General features: G+C 44.2%; 1 protein-coding gene across 12 annotated transcripts in view; it reads left to right on the top strand.

Moving 5' to 3' along the window:
• The window catches only part of cadps2 (Ca++-dependent secretion activator 2), a 182570-nt gene that overhangs the window by 7081 nt on the left and 154707 nt on the right, over positions 1-20782 (top strand). Inside the window, exon 1 of one of the 12 annotated variants that reach the window (XM_030426038.1) lies at positions 9557-9575. The exons of the other annotated variants lie outside the window; for them this stretch is intronic. The gene's annotated coding sequence lies outside the window, so the exon portion shown is untranslated. Of the gene's footprint in view, positions 1-9556; positions 9576-20782 lie in introns of those variants that run through there. 12 annotated transcript variants of the gene reach the window in all.

The raw sequence follows: 20782 nt of genomic DNA on the forward strand, positions 1-20782 counted from the left end.
AACGGTGTAAAGAACAAGGGTTCAGCTTGAGGACATCAGAGGGAAACCCAGAAAACATTCATCCAGTTTCAATGAATACAGTTACAGATGTGTGTTTTTGTACAGGAGTCAGTGAAACACTCCAGCTGTGTGTTTTTGACGTCTGAGCTAAGTTCTGAGAAATGGTCGTCGTCTCGCTTTTCAGTAGCCAATAATATGAAGCAGAGTTACTGTAATTGATTAAACAGTAGGTGGTTGTGTGCACCTTTTAAAGCTGGTAGTTTTCTGTCAGCGTATCGGTATCAGCTGACGAAAATCCATATCGTGCATCCCGTTCAGTTAATCGTGCGGTCAAGTGGTGGCGGTCCGGTAACTGTTCTCCGTGTCGTCTTCTGTGGGTTCTGTGGTTCTGAAGTCTCCTCCTGACTCTGGACTCGACGCTGCGCTGCGTGTCGTGCTGCGACGAGACACAAAAGACACTTTAAAATCCGATGTGAGGGATGACGTATCTGTAGAAATCCACTTCTAATTGGATTTCAAACCACCTCCAACTGTGGTCTGGAGCCAGTTTGTTATTTTTTGCTGTCTCGACTTCCTAAAAATCAATCTGGATGTGTCAGATTGCTGTTTGAGCTGAACACAGACGGGAGACACTGCGGAGGATTTGATGATTAAGATCTTTAGGACCATCGGAGTTGGTGCAGAGTTTGGGTAGATGTGCAGTGAAGCAGCAGCACAGCTGGACGGCAGCCTCCAGCTACAAACCTTTAACTACCTCATAGCTTTCACATCCACAGTAGAAAGTTACTTGAGAGCTGTTTTCTCTGCAGCACTGTGAGCCCGGCTTCTGTCGTTCCTGTGTTCAGAGGTGGGTGAGGAGCTGCTGCTGCCTCTCTGGATTCTTCACTATCTCTCACTGAGTTTTGAGTGAAGCAGTGAAACATTAATGGCGTTGCAGCCTCTGACCTCGTCGACTTGATGTTCCCACCTCTGCTGCAGCCTCCAAGATTTTATTCAAGATGTAGAGAAACTGGTCGGCGTTAATCAGCCAATAATAGAAACGAGTATATACCTCATCATCATCATCGGTGTGTTTATTTGTGAGGTATGACATTCATGAGGAAACTCCCACCTGCTGTGTTTCCGTGCAGAGGCCTCCGGTCTTCCCCCGGTGTTTCTGTTTTTATCCTGTTTCGCAGCGCGCCTGACAAGCGGAGCAGGGAAACCATGACTGCAGAAACCCCCTCCTGATGGAGACCCACGCATCCACCCTGCACTCATCTAATCCCCTGGCAGCTGTTTATTACACAAACAAGATAAACACCATCTCCTCCTGCTTCTCTGCTGTAAGGAGCCACTTCTGCTCATGTGGGGGTTTATTTTTCTTTATTTATTTCTTTTCTGCACCGGTTGGTGGGCGGAAATTTTGGCCGCAGATTTGCTGGAGGCGACTTCCGTCCTCCTTTGTCATCTCTCCTTCCACTGTCAGATTCCCTGAGACGGAGTTCTTTTCAGAGGGTTATGTAACCTCTCCTCCTCCTCCTCTTCCTCCTCTTCCTCCTCCTCCTGTCTCTCTTCGACAAGTGAAAGGAAGCCTCAGCAGGGCTTCCACAGAGCAGGGAGCTCCGTGAAGAGCATCAGACAGCGAGTCAGCCCGGCCCCGGGGCCAAAGACGGTCCTCAGCCAGCTCCAGCTCTCTGCAGTCAGCACGACATCACAGTACAGTCCAGTACAGCGAGATAACACTGTACATTACATCGGTTCTGTTTCCAGCTTTTCTCCTACCAGTATTATAGCCGAGCTGTGATGTGGATCAGTTTGAGAATATGCAAACTGTTGGTTGGAGAATATATAACCAACAAACAGCAGAGTGTTTTCATAGAGAAGGACAAAAAGCAGATAAAACTCACATTCAAGAATTTTTACACAGCCTTATTAATCATTAATTGATTATTACTAAAGATGTGGAAATGTCTTGATCATACGATGCATCGCGATGCTGATGTGGAAGATTCTGCATGGATGCAGAGACGGAGGATAACTGAGAGTCTGCAGCTCATGTTGACTGTTGATCATTCAGCCTCAGCTGGACAATAAAGTTACTTTGTGCAAACGTTATTTAAAGTGAAACTCTCGCCAACCTGCAACCTTTTTGTAAATGTACCTGAGTCAAACTTTTGTTTAAAAAACATAATTACGACGAAAGAGGCACTTTTTTTGTAATTGTTTTAGAACAAGAGACGAGACAACACACGAGATAGTCAAAAATCCAAGGCTGCAAGAAAAGAGACAAGACACAAACAATAAAAAGGGAAAACAATCTTACACAATTAAACAAGAAACAAATCTAATTCAGACACAGACGGGATAAAAAAAGAATTAACAATGCAAAATATCAGTAGGTAATTGAAAATTAAATTTAATTACATTTTCAAAGGGAGAGGGTCAAGAGGCACCTTTAAGATTTATTGTATTTTCGTTTTCAGGTCAAACTCATTTTCAATGGGAGTGCTACGGGCACTTTTACAATAGCATCAAAATCTCTCTGTTTAAAACCGTAAGAAGTCTCGACACAACATGAAACTTTGCTGGTAGTATCACCAGGGTCTCTACACATGAACACGAGCATTGAGAACATTGTTTGTGTACACAGAGTTTACTAAAAAGAAGCTTTTTGAACAACTCACGTTAGCAGTAGCTTGTTCCGCTCGCCGCCGTCCTGCCAGTGGAGAAGTGTCGATCTCAGAATGTGACGTAACCTGGAGGACAGTTAAGGTGGAACGCTCCTAAAGCTTAGTTCCATATAAATGCAGGAGAATTTGTTGTTTTGTCGTTAGTGAAAAACAATATTGACCTTGAAGTTGAAAAAGGAGCCTCACGTAAGAAACAATACTAAAATCAAAAGCTGGAAAATTCACGTGAGATCTCGTGTGGATAGTTGTTGCTGGAAGACAGTAGTTCCACCTTAACTGTCCTCCAGGTTACGTCACATTCTGAGATCGACACTTCTCCACTGGCAGGACGGCGGCGAGCGGAACAAGCTACTGCTAACGTGAGTTGTTCAAAAACCTTCTTTTTAGTAAACTCTGTGTACACAAACAATGTTCTCAATGCTGGTGTTCATGTGTAGAGACCCTGGTGATACTACCAGCAAAGTTTCATGTTGTGTCGAGACTTCTTACTGTTTTAAACAGAGAGATTTTGATGAAAACGAAAATACAGTCAATCTTAAAAAAGGTGTTTTCGTCATAATCATGCTTTTAAACGAACGTTTGACTCGGGTGCATTCACAAAAAGACCTGAGGTTGCATTTTGTCAAGAGTTTCACTTTAAGTAGGAGGTACTGTACGTCAGAGGGAGGCAGAGATCTTCTGTAAGTGAAAATAACTCACCAAAGGTTTTTTTTAACAGAAATCATCGGGGCAGGAATTACGACAATTACTTATCATGGTAGCCATTTTCACCTGAAGCTAACGTATGTAGCCATAAGTAATAACTGTTGAAATGAGCCGAGCTACTCAGCCAAGATCTGAAGAGGCGTTTTCAACTTTGCTGTCCAGCTCTGACAGAGAGGTGTGCAGCAGAGTCAACAGATGCTTTATCTTAACGCTGCCATGTGAACACTTTGTTATTGTGGACTACAACAAACGTGTTCGGCACCACAGATGGTTTCTGTACTGATTCTGTGAAACGATGCAGCTATTTTTGTAGACGGAGCCTCAGGAAATGATTCTTCATGAGACAGTTTGATGTAGCAACTTGTTTTCAGTCCTGATCTGATCTCATGGACACGACAGAAACAACTTCCAGTATAATCGAGCTGAATCATCTCCGGTCTGACGGGAGTCGACACAAATTGGATTGTTTTTGTGAGAGCGTGTTGTTGATCTCTGAGAACTTTTTTAGTGTTTGAGCGTCGGTGTTGAGAAGAGAAACAACATCTCATGAGTCTCAGCCAGGAAACAGCTGGCAGGAAAGATGGAGAGTGTTTTCTTTTTCCTCCTTTCAGAGGAAAGTGAAGGAGAGAAGCTCGTTTAACTCGTCATTGTCAAGAGCGGTGTTTACTCTCAAATGTATAATTGTTAAACTTTGTGTTTCTCCTTAAAATCCAAACATGTCTTTGTTGCCGTTGCTGCTGTTATTTATCAGAATGAAGACGAAGGGAAACTCGTCCTGATCGCAGTCAAATCTAAAAAAACAAACATTTGTTTTCTACTTAAGGGGAGGAAACGATGAAAGAGTGGCTCCGGCTTGATGCTCCGTCTTAAGAATGCTTAATGATTTGTTGTTGCTGCTTTCATGTCGTGTCATCGTCGTCTTCTTGTTTCAGAATATCTCACTGATGGACTGCAGTAACATACAGTATATAGAACCTGTGCACCGGTCGACAGGGGCATCCAAAGGCTCAGCTGATCACCAGGACAAGGAAACATTCAACACTTAGTTAAACTGTGATTGATTTATTTACGTTGCGCAGTGTCCAAAAGTTTAAGGATCAGGGTTGTGTGTAAAGACATCAATATTGTACTTTTACAATATTTATGAAATGTTTTTCAGCAGAAGAAACTTTGTGTGTGTGTGTGTGAGTGTGTGATTCCTGCTGCTGAGCATCTGCAGAGAACACATTAAAATTGCAGCAACTCTTTTCTATACGTCGGCTTGTTGAGTCTGAAGAACAGGGAAATGTTCCTGCTGCAGATTTAAAGTAAAGAAATTCTCCTTCCAACACTTTTATAGTGCCGGTGAACGTCTGCTCTGTTGAGATCTGTTGCAAATACTTAATTAGATCAGTGTTTTTTTTCCAAAACATAAAGATTCGTCTCATTCAGTTCTGCCTTCTGACTGAGTATGAATTATCATGTGCAGTAAAGTTAGGGCTGTAACGACCCACGTATCGAAACCGAAATCGCGACATTCTGATCCACGAACCTGTCTCGAGGTGTGAGAAGGCAGAATCATGACTTCCCGGTGTGTTTCCCAGGTGTCCTCCTGTCAATCTAAACCCGCGGATAAGTTATAATCATATGGATGCTGTTTTAATGTGTCGTGATTGAGATCCTGACCCACCAAACATCCAGGAAAAGTGACAAAGTTACGTTTTTTGCTCTTTCGCTCTACAGTTACTACGTTACCTTCATTTGGTTCTGTAACGTTGCTTTGTGGGACATTTCTCTTTATTAAGTTGAGTGAAGGACCATCTGATGTACAACAGACTCCAGTGAGTGCGTCATGAGTCTCTTCAGACCTTGTTACTGTGCATGAACTGTGTGTGAGCTTCTCACTGAACTGAACAGAAATACAAACGGTATAAATAACAACAATAAACAACATTATGTTTTTCTAAGTCTTATTTCTTAAGTGCAAACTATAATCTGAGTCGTACGCTCTCAATATGTAGAGTGCAAACAGGGTTGTGTAAGATATTCAAGGCTGTTACGCACATTGTCAGTTGATTGAGTAAAACTTGTTAGACTTCGGCTCTGTTTGCCTCCCGTGTGGACTCGATTCTGCAGTACAACATTTTCCATTTCCCAGTGTTTTCCTGACATTCATATGTTCTTCGTGGCGTGGTTTATTTGAGGTGTGCAGCACTGTTTTCTTGCAGTGCTCACACATTGTTTTGCGTCTCGTCTTGCATCTGATACGTCATTTTTGAGTTCAGCGTCACCTTGACAAGAAATGTGATCGCGTTTTTAAGATGACGAGATCTTGCCCACATTCGACAGGTGGAAGAAGCTGTTTTGACGTTTTTTGTCACGCTGGTGTCATCGTGGCTGTTGGTCCATCAGAGGATGAATTCTGTCCCCCTGTCAATCTAAACCCGTGGATAAGTTATAATTCTATGGATGCTGTTTTAATGTGTCGTGATTGAGATCCTGAACCACCAAACATCCTGGAAAGTTACGTTCAAACTTCTTCCTCCCGAATGTGACAACACGGTTATTTTAAGCTGTTTGGATGAACGATGCGTCAGGGCATCCTCCCGGTTTGTACACCCACAGCAGAGAAGTTCCGGCATGATCTGCTGAACCTGAATGAGCACCTGACCGGAGAACCTCTGGCTCTCTTCACCTACACAAGCCTCTCAGCTGAACCAATTAAATTACAGCAGATCAGTGGGAGTGAGCTGAATGCCGACAGTCACACAGTGTGTGAGGATCTGAGGGGGAGAGAGTTAACCCTGTACAGGACGAGGTTCTGCACGGCTGGAGTGTGATGTAGTCGCCTCGGTATTGTTTGGATGTTATTGCCAGTTGGACAGAAGCTAAAGTCATTTCTATGTATTATTTATGTTCACTATATCTGCTTTACACCTCCTAATGTAGCCGACTCTGATTTTACATCAAACACAGATCCTGTCAGTGGTTACGACAGTTTGCTAATGGAAAAAGATTCAACATAAAACCTTTGTTAAAGATTAATCGATGATCCAACTGTTGGTTCAACATCTCTTCCTTCTGTTCCTGCTGTGACCTCTTGCACTTCTTGTAGTAGTTCACTTCCATCGCCTCTTGTGAATAATTCACAGGCCTCGTCTCCGACTGTAACTTCCCCATGAATCAGATTGTTGACGGAGCTTCACATCAGTCTGTGGTCGAGACTCACTTTAGCCTCGGAGCGAACTTTGCTGCACTGAATGACACACAAACCTCCGTCTGATTGCAGACAGAAGGCGTCATGACTCGACAGCAGACGGCTGCCAAATGTTCAGCTGCCAGAGAGGAAACACTGGAGACAGTGTTTATCTGATTTATTTTTTAAAGGAGTGGAGTTACACCCATGGAGTTTAGTTTATCTGTGAGAGAGGAGCTTCTGGATTCTTTAACAACTCCTGCCAAGAAAAAGGTTTAGCTGTAGGTGGAAAGACAAAAAACTGAAGACGTGACATGCAGCGTGGGATTTACTGTTTTTAAACTAAACAACTCAGTTACCTCAGTATCAGAAAAAAACAAGGAAACGAGCACAAATCGAAATGTCAGATACGAGACGACCTGCATTAAGACGAATCGACACCTGTGCACGTCGTCCTGAGAGCCAACAAACCTTTTTTCTCCTCAGACAATCTGAAGTCGCACTTTAGCGCACGCTTCCATGGAGGCAGCGCGGCGGAGACACAGAGTCTCAGGAGCCTTTGCAGGGGGACGCCGGAGTAGGCTGTCATCTCAACAAACGAGTGGCGTGCAGAGCGGCGGTGGAGACGCCTCGGGGGACGTCATTAGTCACCAGAAGCACCGAGCGAAACTGCAGGCTGATCCGGCTGCCACACCGGGACATGATGCAAGCCGCTCAACCTGTCAATACCCATTTATTTATGACGACTCATAAATATCACCGGCCTCCGGAGAGGACTGCAGATGATGATGGCGGCTGTCTGAGCGTTGGAGGCAGCGTGGCGTTAACCCTGCGTGACCCGCTTTGAAATACACTCAGCTGTTACTTTATTTAGGAACCGCTGCAGAACCTCTCCTGTGACGCTGTCGCAGAACATCAGTCGCTTCACGTCTGCATTTTATTCTGCTGGTTGTAGTTTTCTGACCTCCTCTTTCCAGTCGGTGTCTCTCAATGTCCAACAATATCTTTATAACACCGGCTGACACACCTTGTTAAGAGCTGTCTGACTTCAATTATTGATACACAATCATCGTCATGTTTTTAAGGGAAATGAGATGATGAGATAAGTGTAGGATCTCAGCTCTGATCCATCCTTCAGGTGTTTTTCTCCCCCTTGAAATTAAAGTTGTTCCATCGTTATATTTAATATGCAAATGTAGATTTTCATGCAACACTTCGGTAGAAACCTACTGATTTATTTCCCAGAGCAGCGACTCGGTCACATGTTTGTTGAGTCTCAAACTGCAGCTCCAGCAGGTTGTCATCTGTTCTGTTAATCGATTTTTGTCTCTGTAACGTTTAGTTATCAGCAGCTGTCTATCAGCCCCCAGATGAGCAGCGTGAACTCCAAACAAAACATCTCGCTTTTCTTTTTTTATGGCTGTTTCCTGTTGAAGGTCTAATATTCACAGGCATTGTGAGCAGTCAGATGAGTCAGCGCGCTCGGTCCTGAATGTTTCCATTGTTCCTTTGTGTTCTCATGAACTCTTAATTGAGCGGCGACACAGCGAAGCACAAAGCCTCTGCAGATCTCCGTCTGTAAAAGTGAAAATGAGGCCTTTTGTAAAAACAATTGGTTTGCTTCTCACAGCCGAAACCCTTCAGACCAAAGTCACTTCTGCTTGAATTTCTCCCTCTGATCGGCACAATCACGCTGTTTTATACCCTTTAATTACCTCTCCAACCGTCAGTCATCAGAATATCTGACGCTCTGAGTCGAGAGGGTCCTTGAGCGTCTATGAGAGGCTGGAGCCAATTTGTGGTTTTGAGTGAAAACATCTCAAAAACAGTTGGACGGATCGCCGCTGCAGACGTTCACGCCCCCTCAGGAGAAGTTTTAATCGCTTTGTTGATGCTCTGACTTTTACCAGCTCCTACCAGAGGTGGAAGAAGTGCAGAAGTTCAGCCAGAGTGTCTGATTTAGGGGTGAAAATGGCTGTTATTGGCATGTTTTAATCCTACAGTGAATCACATACACACCATCTACATCATCTCGGCCTGAATACCAGACGGTCACTTCATTTCTCTGAGAGTTGAGCTGCAGAGCGATCATCCATCACAGACGATATTTAGTCTCTTTTACTTCCCACATCATCGCCGCCCGGTACTGAAGTTACTCTCCTTGTTGATGCGTTCAAGGACACTCAAACATTCTGGTTTTTGAGAGTTGGCTCTCGAACAAAAACCTTTTTTAAATGCTTGCAAAAGTGCATTTGGTAGTTTTGGATTCGAATATGTTTTTTTATGTTTGTTTGAATATCTTTATTTAATAGATGCATTAAAAAACCTATCCAATGAAAAAAGGGTCGAACGAGGTCGTTTTTTGTTTTTTTTACCTCATTTATCATTTATTTCTCCTTTTTTTTGCCCTCAGCCACATTAGTTTCAGCCCTGATCAGGGTCTCTGCAGCACACAGCCGTGTTTTAACTGTCTTTGATCCCCTCGCACAGCAAATATAATGATCACCCGCGGAAACAGGGATTATTTTCCATGCTTTCCATGCACAGCCTCGCGTTTAACTCGGTCCATACTAATGAAGGAAAACGGGAGAACTGCCCCCCCGAAGCTGACGAGCTGCACGACGTGACACCTCCACAGAGGGGGGTGTTTGAAGGGAGCGGTGAGGAACCTGACAAACAGATGAAGAAGACGATATTTGTTTCTTCTGCATTTATGTTTTGTTTTGTTTTATTTTCCATCGTCAGTCCGACAGCGTGGAGTCTGTGGCGTAGTTCAGATCCTCTGCACAAAACCAGGCTAGCTGTTTCCCCCTGCTTCCAGTCTTTACGCTAAGCTAAGCTAAGCTAATCACGTTTGGGACTAAACACACACACACAGAGACAAAGACCGGTTCTGAAGTGACCGGCTCCATCTGTTCTGAAATGAATGACACAGTCGGCCATCTGTGTGACAGCAGAGAGAAAAAAGACGTGAGAATGAAGACGGAGGTCGACTTTGGTTGTTGAAGGAAACTGTCTCCCAGGTTTGTCATGGCTGATTCTCCCCCACAGCGCCTCTGCTGTGTGCTGATAAAGACGCACACACACACACACACACACACACACACACACACACACACACACACACACACCCACACACACACTTTACTCTACGTACAGTGTATAACGTGAAGAGGCAGCTGCCCACATTGACCTCATTAACATCAAACTCTTCCAGATATTCCTCCTCTGTTCGTCCTCGTGCTGTTCCTTGTTTGTAGAACAGAGCAGCAGTAGATGTTTTATGTTCGGGGAATAAGTGAGATCCTCGTTAAGACGCAGAGCTCCTGCTGATCTGCAGGTACAGCCGAGCAGCAGAGCTCACCTTGAATAAGACGTAATTATCAAGAACAACGATGTGTTTTCTTATTATAGTTGGCGTTCGGGTGAGTTTGCTGCTGTTTTCCTCTCGACACTTCGTTGCTGAACAGTGATTGGCCATGATTGTCACCATCTTCTAATGATAATTGATTGATCTGAAGTCCTTGTAGGCACGTCATGCGAGGACATGTATTTATATCTGGACACAGCCATGGAGACGGAGCCGAGGAGTTCCTCGTGAAGCCAGAGTGGCTCAATGAAATACCCAGAGCGAACACTGGAGACTTCTGATGACCGAGCCGGTTAACTTCCTGTTTAGCGCCCAGGCTAACTTGAATGGGGATTCAGATAATTTAATAGTGCAGCTCTTCTACACTTTCCAAATGTTGTTGGAGCGACTGGCTCAAATTACGACAGTGAAACGAGTCATTTCGCTAAAAAAAAAACAAATCCACCGTTTTACAGACGGGTCTTTCATGGGAAACAGTATATTTTGGGGCACCAGTGCATCATGTGACCATGTCGTGCCACTCTGCAGCCATCTTGGCTCGACTCTCTGGCAGTTATGATTGGCTAACGGATCACGGGCCTGTACGAGGAAGCAAAGAGTTGTGATAGTGATGTTGCTTCAGGATTAACTCTGGTATGAAGCAGGTTATAACTTCCATATCGCCGTCAGCTCATCGCAGGTCAAATGTGTGAATAACCAGTGTCATCCTCCTCTTCTGTTCCTATAAGAGGTCCGACTGCAGCTGCACCAAATCACTTGATATCTCTTGATTCTGTTTCTATTTTATATCACTAAATAAAGTGAAACCGACGCGCGATCAGACATGAAAAGATTCCTGACGTTTGCAGCTTTTTACTGCTCTGTGTTCAACATGTTTTGTTGCTTTCGTGAGCAGTTTTCCACAACGGGATTTAAGGATGACTGTGCAGTAAACATGTTTAACGTTGAACACAGGTGGCGTTGATGTCCTAAATAACAGATCATGTGTGAGCGGCGTCTCTGTAGTGTCGGATCAGATGAAACTTTAATGACGCTGCGCAGAAATCCACCACAAAAGAATGTGAACAGAAAGACTTCCTCTGTTTTATCTGACACGTCTGTCCTTTGTGGGCGAGCAGACGTCTTTTATCATCCTTGATCTTGACGGCGAGAGGGATGCAGAGGAAGCTGCAGTCTGTCATCATGTTGCTCACATGACAAATACGTTCAACATTTCACTTTTTTCAGCAAAAAACCCCCATCAGATCTGAGAGTCTTCAGAGCTGCTCGCTCTCTGATCACCTCCTCACTATCCACTCGTTTCACTTTATTTTCTGTGACATTATCTTTTTTCTTCTTTGGTGGCAGCAGCCGGCTTTCACTTTGCCTTCCCACTTGTAGTTCATTTTAATAATCGTCAGTGAGCTCCTGAGTCGCAGTTTAAATCAGAAATCTTTTGAACCGTAATTTTCAGAACATTATGCGACAAGACTCGATGAAACTGAGATCAGATCAAAACGTTGCAAAGCCTGATATTATTATTTATCTCGATCTGAGTACGTGTGTGAGGAAAGTGGCATGTGTACCAGAGCTGCACGATATTATTTGAGCATCGAGAAAAGCAGTTATCTCAGTTATCTGGAGTTATTTCGGCAACAAGAAGGATGATGTTGACCCAACTCGTGTTCTGTGTCGACAGTGTCACAATGAGAGGTAACACAACTAATTTGTTTGACCATTCACGTCGGTACCACACAGCTCGGTACGACAAAACAGATAAGATCAGTGCAGGTTAACTGTCCACAAGATAGCAGCAGTGCAGCATCACATAAAGTGCTATTCAGGTCATCTGATGAAAATTCATGTATGTTTCAATATATATCGCAGGGTTAAAAGAAATCGCAATGTCAGTTTTTTCCAATATCGTGCAGCCTTAATGTGAACCAACTGAACAGTAACGTATCACCAGAGTAACAACTAGCTGCAGCTTCTGTTAGCTAGGTAGCTTGGTTAGCCGTGCAACCAGTGATCCAGACTGGGATAGGAACAGGACTGGACACTGAATGCAGCCTCCAGAACTGACTGACGTCAGGTGATCAGCTACAGAGGTGATTTACAGCAGCTCTGACTGGGATTAAGACTTCAGGGATGACAAGAAGTCAGGTGACGACAGGAGAATTTAAGTGAAGTGTGTTTTTTACGGTGAGTAAACGAGGCAGTTAACTATCGCCTCCTTCTGGTACAAGGCCGAGGCTAGCTGGTTAGCATGCTAACTTCAGTGGACATCTCTGCAGAACAGTACAGAGAGGTGATGTTTGTTCATGTTTTGTGGCGTATTCTACAAAATCACTCCTTCTGAACTGTGATGAGATTCTTGATATCAGTAGCTGAGAAGGCAGTGCTGGACGATATGGCTGAAAAATGTGATATAAGTGTTTCATATCAGTCGATATCGATGGTTATTTATTCATTTTTTTTTAACCTTTTTGAAATAAGACATTTTAAAAAATAACCCTTTAAATGGTGACTACTGGTGAGATTTTTGGAAAAAAAAATCGTTTTCAGGATTTCAGAATCAGAATCTAAGACATGAGACAAAATATTGTAGAAGTTGCTGCTTGAAAACATGTGAACCTCTTGAGCATTAGAGAACTTTTTTACCATTATTTTCTTTATTATTATAGATATTTTATGGAAACAGAATCTGTTTCAGAAGTCACTGGGCCACATGACATGGAAGCTATCGAAAACACTGCAATTATTTTGTATTAATATATTTATGTTAAGTAATTTAATGACGGTCCCTAAATCAGTCTCAGTGATTCAGCGCGAGGCTCTGCGAGATGAGCTGAGTAACACTGGGAGAACCTCAGTAAAGTCTCAGCTGGACCCGAGTGAATATCCAACCTGAAACTAACTTCACCGTGGGTCGATGAGTCGCCTGTTGCAGCCTTTGAATAGGAGGACGAGGATTTAAGTCACTCAATTAAAACGGTGACTTGTAAAAATTATACAAATAGCAGTAATTACAATAATTGATTTCAAGATTACTTGGGGTGACGTGCTTTCACTGTGTGCAACTTAAATTCACCACTCGCCCCCCGTGATATTACACCTACAGAAATCATGTCTTTTTTTTGCGGCGGCGCTGAAAATCCAGCAGCAGACTGATTATAGAGAAAACACTGTCTGAATTATTGCCAAACTGACCTTTCCTCTTTTATCCACAATTTCCCCTTGCGCTGTCGCACTCATTCTCTCCTTTCACTGCACGCCGTTCTTTTTGTTGAAGCCGTTTTGAGGCACGATGGCGAAACATGAAAGTGCTGCTGTGCATGTCACTCAACAGGTTGTTGCTAGGTTACCAAAGAGCGAGTGAGTTTGCCACAAACCTTAGCCGGGCCGGGAGATGTCGAGAGGCTAAAACTCCTCCTCTGCCTACAATCCCCAGAATGCCTTGCGGTTCTGGATCGAGGTTTTCTTCCTGTTTCAGGAGTTCAGTGAAATTATCGAACGTATCTTCTATTGATATTGATCAGCCCTAGAGAAGGCTGGAAGAGAGACAAACCAGTCGGCTCGTTATTTTTACTCCTCATGTCAATTAGTGCACACAGCTTTGATACGGAGGTCTCTAAATGTTTATGAAATGAAGTCAAACACATTTATGAGTGCAAAGGTGTTGCTCAAGAGGCTTTTTAATTTACTTTACTTAAATGTACACAACCTGAAATTAGTTCACACTTGTTCTACCCCGAAATCAAAAAGTAGATTTCCTCTTTTTGGAGAATATTGGCGCGTACTGTCGAGGACAGCTAACTTTGCTAACTGAGCTAGCTAAAGCTGAGTATCATGTGACGAGCCTCTCTGTGGTCCGTGGATTATCTTGATTAACCAGGTTGAGATTTCTTAACTTAAAAGTAGATTAAGATAATCTAGATGGATAAATAGCGCTCCAGGTGAGAGGTAAACAGATATAATCTCTCTCTCTGTCAGCCTCTGGAAGCAGTCAGCTGTCAGATTTCTCTCCGGCTCTTCCTGAGCTCTTCAACACGTCGTTCTCTGACAGCTGGAATCAGACGGCTGTGCTGATGATTCGACCTTCATATCTGCATCAACTGGGTTTTTTATTCATCAGGTATTTTATTTCCTCTGTGGCTGAATAACACGAGCGAGCTGTCAGGAGCTCGTCAAGGTTAAAGACGTGACGTCCTCTCCTGATAATCGGCCAGTGAGCATCCTTCACCTGGCACGTGGACATCCACCAAGACGCCTGCTACATTATTCCATAAACACAACATCCCCCACATTTTCCAACCAGTTTCTTTTTTCTGCCCTCGCTCCATCACTTCCATACCTGCTCCAGACAGAAGCCCTGTTCTCAGTATCACCTGAGGACCTCTGATCATTTGTAATAACTGCAGATGACGTCTGTGATCTTGATCCTGTGAGAATCTGCCAAGTCGCTTATATGAAAAGTAAAAAAATCCTTCGAATATTGCCCTTTTCCTGGAACACAAAGGTCTGGGGTTAATATTTGTCTGGTATGAATTGACATGTTTTCTGTGGTCAGACAGCTGAACACCTGTGACAGCAGCAGCTGTGCAGCGAGGTCGGCCATGCTGACGTTTCAGGTCGATGACAGAGAAGGTTATGAGCAGCCAATGGCAGCACGGCAAATGTTCAAGGAGACGTGTTACAGAAGCCTAAATCTCAAACCTGATGTGTGTTTTCACCTGCAGCGTCTCTCCTCAAAAGAGGTTTTCTTACTCAAGGATTCAACCTCCGGTTTCACTTCAGCTCTTTGTTAAGGCTGCCAGCAACCCATAATGCATCACTCTCTGCAGAAGCCAGCGTTTCACCCTCGAACATCATTTCCAGATGATGATATCTTCTGTGAATGCAACTACACATTCATCAGAAGTGTTTTCTGCACGCAGCCAGATGAGAGACGAGCCTCTCTCCTGATGTCGAGGACGTGAAAGCTGCTGAAATAAACTGAAAATAACCGGCTGACGCTGCCGGGTCACTTCCTGACACCAGCCGACCGACTCGTGTCGGTGGGATGGTGTAAAAGTGTCATGACGTGTCCTCGCCCTCCCCTCGGTGGTATTTTTATGGTGATGAAGTGATTTGAATGGGATTGTGTTCCCACGGCTGCGGCTCTCTCGATGCTCTAATCTAATAAAAGACTTCAACTTCCCCTTTTTGCAGCGATGATCAATTGATTCAAACGGCCTCAGCGGACGAGCGAGGCAGCGCTCCGCTTCTATTTTTATCCTTCCACTGGTGAAGTCACAGCCGTCATCTCGGTTCTCTCCAGTCCAGTCTTTTCGATCTCATCCTCCCCTCTGTGAAGTTCAGATTCCCCCTCTCCTCCTCCTCCTCCTTCCCTCAGTTTTTCCTGCTCCCCTCCCGTTCTTCCCTCTGCTCTCGTTGCCTGCTGCGACCCAGCGGATCGCTTTTCCGCCTCATCGGCTCGATCCACCAGCGGTCATTAGAAAGTCGAGGCTTCAGTCGGATTCAAACACACGTGCAGCCGTCGCCTTCTTACTCTCCTGGACCACAGTGCCAGTTTTCACCTCTCGAGCTGGATCGTTTAACGTCAAACAACTTTATCTCTCTCTTATCTCGGCCGGGTGACAGTGAGCGGAGACGTTGATGAACTTTTAACAGCCTGATCTACCAAAATGTCACAACCAGTCAGCCTTGATCAAAGCTCGACTGCTGTCGCCCACTTCTGTCTTGGAGAAACTCTGCAGCTTCATCCGCTGAAGTTTGTGCGAGTCTCTCAGATTAAAGCTCTTATCTCCGTCCCCCCTTGTAGGACATAAACTCCTTTTGAATATTCTGAAAACGCTCCAAACCACAGAGCGTTTGTAACGAGCTCCGAGGAAACAATAGGTGGCATGTCTTTGTTCCCGAGGTCTGATGTTTCCAGGGCGACACGGCCAACAAAAGGAGGGTTGATGTGTTTAAACTCATTGTTCCTGAAACAGAAAAACAACAATCCATTGAAGCACCGGTAGTAGTTCACTCGGCTGAACACATCGTCAGCTCCCAGGTGATAATGAGCGCTGCTGTCCTTTTGATTATGATAAATAAGAAAGTGGAGATTCATGTCTTCATATCTGTGTCGCTGATGTAGCCAGAGACTTTATAAGAGAGGAGGCAAACCTATTGAAGGGAAGGCATTTTTCAACTTGGTATTTGATTTGTACTTTGCAAAATGTTTCAGATGGTCTCACAGCCCGTCACCTGTGGAGTATTTTCAAGAAACGCTGAATATTTCAGACTCCAGTTTCCAGGATATTGAACACATCATTGGCCTTTTTTTTGCCATATTTTTTTACTGTGTAATAGTTTATGTGGTGGATCAGACGCGGCTGCCTGGATTTCCACAAAACCTTATTTAAAGTTCATGTCAACATTTAAAGGTTCTCTTAAAAACATTAAATGTCAGGCTGAGATTCAGAGAGAGCGACTCCTGGAGTATTTGCATTTTTATGAAACGGAGCAGCGGTGAGACTTTGAGCTTCGGTTACGGTTGTGTTACAAACACGTTCTGAGTTAAAGCAGCTGGAAATAACCTCAGATTTAAAATGTTCTTCTTCATATGAAAACAACAAGCTGTTGCTGTTGTGCGTGTTTAATTGTTTTTGATGTAGAAAAGACTTCCCGTGAATCACATCTTCACAAACTGATCTCTTCTACTTAAGAATCTGTTGACGCAAACCGACTGGCGGTGGAAACACGGTCGTGATTGGCCGAGCGTGGCGCTTCATTATTCCTGGATTATGACACATTGACTATATATTTACTTTGCTGTCACGCTGGATCGACTCTGTTTGTGTTCTCGTTTGAATCCAGTCACTGAAGCTTCGTCAGTCTCAGCTGAAGTGTGCTGGTGTTGATCAACCAGCTGCTCCAACGATCCAACGATGAGGGAACAATAATACGAGGAAGCGGCTGAATAAGCAGCGAGTGCTTCCTGTCTGCGATAGCGAAGGATTCCTGGATCCAAACCAGGAATCACAAAGTGAAAGTCTATGGAGGGTCTTTTATATAACACACAGCTGGCAACATTTAGCATCTGCTGAAGTTTAATCAGGAGGAGAAACAAACAGCAGGAGTCTGAAGACATCATTAGTGTTTATAACTGTAGGTTTAGCGTCCAAATGGCACCATTTTATTATCAACTGAGGGTCAGTCCTCCTTCCTTTGGAGCCACTGGCAGAAAGTCTTCATTGTATCTGAAACAATAACTGAACTGATGAACCGGAACTCACACATTCAAGGTCCCCAGTTCATGGTTTCTTGTAATCTTCTGTATTTCCCTCCGGCGCTGCTGTGAGGTGACCTGAGCTGCCACATAGTTTGTTACTCAGGGTGAAACCACACTTTGTAAAGTAGCAGCACAACGAAGAACAACACAGAGATCATGACACTTTACTGACTGTTTTGTCTATTTCCTGTTGTTTATGAATCCTTTTGGGAGGTTTCTTCAGGGACATTGAAGCTCCATGTGACACACAGCACTGTTACACACATATAGAGGATCAAGAAAGAAGAGACACCGAAGTACCTGACACCCATAAAAAAGATTTAAAACAAATATAATATACTATACATAGACATCTGTATATAATGAATATAACATGTTAACATAAATATCTAGATATATGTAAGTTAGAGGTGGGAAAAAAATCGATATTGCAATATATTGTTGTGCTGTCTGTCGCAATAAATAATCGATACACTGACGGCAAATATCGATATTTTATAACAACACACATCATGGATTTACCCCGTTGTCACCGTCAGTACTTAATCTCTCCTGTCCTGTTTGTCGGGGCGCTAATCCCGTAAATGAGGGTAAAGTAGGCGTAAGCAGCGGCCGGTGAAGAAGACAAGTTAACAACAGAAGAAGAACAGATGCAAGAATGGCGGAAAATACGAATAACGAAAAACAAATCAAAGACCCACCCGCAAGTTTCCACTCGAAAGTGTGGACCCACTTCGGCTTTTACGAGACAGATGACGGGAGAACATTGGTGCGGTTGTTATCGCCGTCAGCGGGGGGGAGCGTTCGTCCGTCGGTCCGCCGGCTCCTCGCCGTCAGCCGGGGGACCGACGGACGAACGGACGCTCGTCACCCACTAAAGCCTGGTTTATGCTTCTGCGTCGCGGCGACGGCGTAGCTACGTCGTCGACCCTACGCCATCATTGAGCATTCGAAGTTCTGCGTCGAGGGAACGCGTTGTTCTGCAATTCACCGCCAAGCCGCTAGGGGGGTGTGGTTGTGTCTTTGTTTGGTTTCGGGGGGTTCATATCGGATTCCTTGGTTTTCTTCCGGTCAGACAGTAAACAATGGCAACTGAGATGGAGCGGGTGTTTTTGGAGATGGAGCTTGTGGATATTGAACAACAAATGCAAAACTTTAAAAATGGCGGTGTTGTTATACTGTTGACCGGAAAAGCAACTGCCGGAAATGACGTTCTGAGCGGACCAATCACAGTCCTTGCTGTTCGCGTCTTGACGCGTCGACGTGAGGATTTTTTGGAGGCGCACGTCAGGCTACGGCGTAGGGTCCGCGTAGGGGTCTGCATCGACGACGTAGCTAGGCCGTCGCCACGACGCAGAAGCATAAATCTGGCTTTACCCACTAACACTCACTACAAAGCAGCTAACATTGAAAATGAGTATAGCGGCGCAGCGCTGCTGTTCCACCGTCTGGAGAGAACCCTGAGCTGGACACATTAAAGTGCATGAACATTAACATGTCTTATGTAAACCAGGACAGTGCTTTCTGATACTGAAAAGTCAGTAGCAACTTGTATTATGTAAACTTGGGCCCGTTTTAGTTTAACAATAGCTAAACAAGATAAGAATAACATAAAAATTAAATGAAATATTGGGCACATTTCAGTATGCAACCAATTATGTGCGGAGTTATGTTCACCCATCCAGTACCTGGGAAGTGGGAATATTAAAGTGTTTTGGGTCAACCTGGACACATCAAGGCATATTACATTTATAGAAAATAAAATGAAATAAATGCAATAGATGTATAAGATGTTTTCCTTTTTATGGGTATTTTTTCTTTTTCAGTCACATATCGTGATATATCGTTGATGAAATGTCTTGCAATATATCGAATATTGCAGATATCGTGTATCGTGATATTATCATTATCGTGGGCCAAATATCGTCACAGTATTGAATCGCGAGTTACCCGTATCGTCCCACCCCTAATATAAGTGTAGGTAATATGGATAATATAATATAAGCAGTTTAAGAAATACTTCATATATTGCCTCCGCGCTGTCCATGAATTCCTGATTATGGAAACCTCGTCCCACTTATACCATGGTCACCTTCCAAAGAAAAGAAATTAAGACCATTAATTTATATTTTCATGCGTTTTACAATCAAAATATAAAGTTTTTATCCCCGTTGTGCTGGTTATTGTATGTCGTGTTCATGAACTGTCCAGCATGTCTGTTGTCGTCCTTCAGTCTCTCTGTTCATCTCTTACTCTTCTCCTCCTTAGTGAGGAGTTGAACAGTGAGGAGCAACTGAACTGTGCTGAAGAACACCTCCTCCATCTGTGGCGGGCCAAGAAGTGTGCTGTGGTTCTGAAGCACGGTTCTGAGCTCACACTTGTCAAACATACTGGACTCTCAGACATTCTTGGGCACGGTACGGATAGCCTCGTGTTAATGCACCCTCATCACCATCTGGAACTAGAAACTGTTTGTAAAAGAGCATTCATTTTCAGGAAGTACTTGGCACGTGATTGGGCGAACAGTCCGTTTATCACAGGCTAACTTCAGCCAATCAGATCAACAGAAGCAGAGTGCAGCCACCAGCAGAGCCAGCGAGAGGAGAGTGAAAACATCTTACACATCGTGCTGTTCTCTGCTCTTCTTTTACTGAGGTAAACTGTCCCAGTCTCATACTGCTGATGCTAAAGCAGCTACGCTAACCTCTCGAGGAGCCGCCATGTGTTGTTTTTAAACAAACCGCGGCCTCTCGCCGGTCGTCACACACGAACCACACCAGAAGCTGCCGGTCGTTCCTCAGATGACGCTGATCGGTGCGAGGTAATCCATCAGACTCACACTTCTGCTTCTGACTGAAACGTCTCTGTGACTGTTCAGTGGAACGCCATGAAATGAGTCTGAGACGCTGAAGTCGCGCTCTGGATGAATCGTAATCACTGTGATCTGTCGTTGGCATTTAGCTCAAAGCAGCCGAGCCGGAGTGAAGTTGCAGTTCTTTAAAACAACATTTTTGATTATAAATGATCTAATTACTGAAGTCCTTTTGTTGCAGGCGCGCAGATGACCTGCACAGACCTGAGAAACATGTAATGATGATAATGATAAAGCTGAGTTGGAGCAGTTGGCCTTGAGATTGATGTAATTAATTCTTGAATAAAGCATTTTCATGCTGATGGAGATGTTTTTCCTCCAGGATGACAAAACCTTCATCTGTCAGGTAATTAATGAGTCAAATGTCACGTTCTGTTTTCATGTTTCCTGCCAATCTGTCCGTCCTTTTGGCGGCTCGGTCCGCAGTTTTAGACAGAAGGCGGCAAATTTTGTCTGTTGTGGTCCGCCGATTTTCCTCCTCGGAGGGTACACTTATTTCTGCCTCGCCTGCTATCTAAAAACGAGGCGTCAATGTGGCGGCCTCTGCCTGAGGTGGGCAGAGGTGTCAATGACCTGCACTGTTGTGCGACCCACAGCCGGGGAGTTTTAAAACCAGGAAACAGCTGATCACAGCAGTCAGTCCATCACTTCATCCACGGACATCAAGATGAGCAACTGGACAGCCGCTGAGATCCAGGAGATGCTAGCATCTCCTCGGTCTCTGTAG

This window comes from Sparus aurata, chromosome 8 (assembly GCF_900880675.1).
Source record: "Sparus aurata chromosome 8, fSpaAur1.1, whole genome shotgun sequence".
Lineage (NCBI taxonomy): Eukaryota > Metazoa > Chordata > Actinopteri > Spariformes > Sparidae > Sparus > Sparus aurata.